Source organism: Alosa sapidissima, chromosome 16, assembly GCF_018492685.1.
Source record: "Alosa sapidissima isolate fAloSap1 chromosome 16, fAloSap1.pri, whole genome shotgun sequence".
NCBI lineage: Eukaryota > Metazoa > Chordata > Actinopteri > Clupeiformes > Clupeidae > Alosa > Alosa sapidissima.
Genome location: NC_055972.1, coordinates 9,189,665 through 9,191,782, shown reverse-complemented (window position 1 = coordinate 9,191,782; position 2,118 = coordinate 9,189,665).

The following is a 2,118-nucleotide window of genomic DNA, read 5'->3' as shown; positions in this document are numbered from 1 at the left end:
GGGGGGTGGGGGGTGGGGGGCGTGTGAGAATGCTAAGGTAAATCTGATCGCTAGTCAGATAAATCAGAAAATTGAATCTCACTCATTTCATAAAGGCGTGGAGTAAGAGGGAGCCCAGAATAGAAGCCTGGCTTCTTGACTATAAACCTGCCATAGAAATATGTCTCTTGTGACGATGGCATCCGATTCTCTTTTTTTCCGTCCCTCTTCCCACTCGGCTACTGGCTGCTATCTCCTTCCACTGTGCTGCCGTCCATGCTCTTTAAGACAAAGGGTAATAAAGCTATAAATTGTATGTCCTGCAGAAGGTATAGACATTCTGTCTCAGAACCGCTGTTAGAAGTGCCATAAACTACCCCCAAAGTCATAGATAAAGATTTACAGTTATTTAACATCCTTCTCTACCCTTAAATCACTATGATAAGAGAATTAAGTGATGGCTATAGGTTCTTTGTCCTTAGTCTATTGATTTTTTCGCCCCATGTTGGATCCAGTATGTTATAATTGTCGAGCCTCTATTTGATCTTGGTTTACAGAGTAGAAGAGGCGCCTTCTTCAATTTTGACATAGTTAAAAGTGCCTATTTTTCAATTTGAGAATGTGCTTGCAATTATCCTGCATTTGCTCATTGTTTTTCAGTGCAGGCTTTATTCACAGTTTGGTACAATAAACAGTCTTTCCTCTGTGTTAAAGTTTAGGACACACCAATATGTAGTCACCAATCTGTAGTAGATTTAGTGATTATGTCCCTTCTGTAACAAAGCTGCGTTTATTCACAGACAAAATCACATCTGTTAAGACGTGTGTGTTTTCTTCTCTGGGTGCAGTGTGTTTCCTTTGTAACGGACTTAATGGTGAGTTTCCCTCCCCAGAGGCCCAGGCTAATGTCAGAGGACTGTTGGAGGAACATGACTGCACATAATTGAGGGTCCCCTGCCCCTCCTAAGTCTCATTTACATAACCTATGGATTGTGTTAAGTGCTGTTTTACATGTGTGTTATCATAGAAAGTGAGAATTTTCGCACAGTGTGCACACACAGGACCTGTGATACGAAGCGGTGGGAGAGCTAGCAGACACATTCAGTCACCACAGACAATCCTATTACATCTTGTGTGTCATCAATAATATGTCAGTGCCCAGTCTGAGGTGATGCCGTTAGGTGGTGCAGAGTGACCGGAGAGCTCAACCCACTCACATCATGTCTCCCCTCACAACAGTGATGGGAGGGTAAACAAAAATAAAGTCTGTGATACAAGGTGACTATGGTCTCTCTTTCCCTCTCTCCCTCCCTCCCTCCCTCTCTCTCTCTCTCTCTCTCTCTCTCTCTCTGTGTGTGTGTGTGTGTTTGCCTGGCTGAGTGTGCCCATGAACATCCAGTACACATGTGCACTCTGAACACACAGGCAATTATGTTTCTCTTGGGAGTGAGAATAAAAATGAGTTTTTGGAAGCGTTGGTGATGTGCCTCTTGCCTGTCGAGCAGCCGACCGTCTCCATGTACCTGTTAATTCCAGTTTCTGCTGCTTGGCTGGGCACCGTTCTCACCAGTGTCAGCCCCAGGCACCCTCCGCAATCAGCCCCCCACTCATTAACGCCTGACAGTTGGCTCCTTAACAAAGATGTGGAGAATATAATTAAATCATATTTACCTTTGAAACAGAGCCAGATTTGTAATTAATTAATTAATTCTCCCACTGAGTGTCTGAGTTACATTATGAAAAGAAAATCTTTTTGCACTCTGGGGACAGAGGCTCAGTGTTCTGTGGCCATTTCCTGTCCCCTCTGCCGTGGACCTGCACAGCGAAGTAGTTAAGCGGTCAGGGGGAAGAAATAATGACCTTCGTCAGCCAGTTAGCTCTCATCAGTCCGCACGCCCCGTAGTACACGGGCTAATGGATGAGGACAGGGGCGCCTGCAGGAATTAAGGCTATGGTACGCACCCCCCGGGCAAAAAAAAATTCACGCGTGGACAATATTTGTCCGTTTCCCGGTTTATATAGCATAGCAACAATCACATGCAATAATACAACAACAACGTCTTCAATGACCTATTCATTTGGACAACTTGATACAGCCCTATACAGGCTAAAGTTACCTTTAGTTTTGTTCTAGCTTAC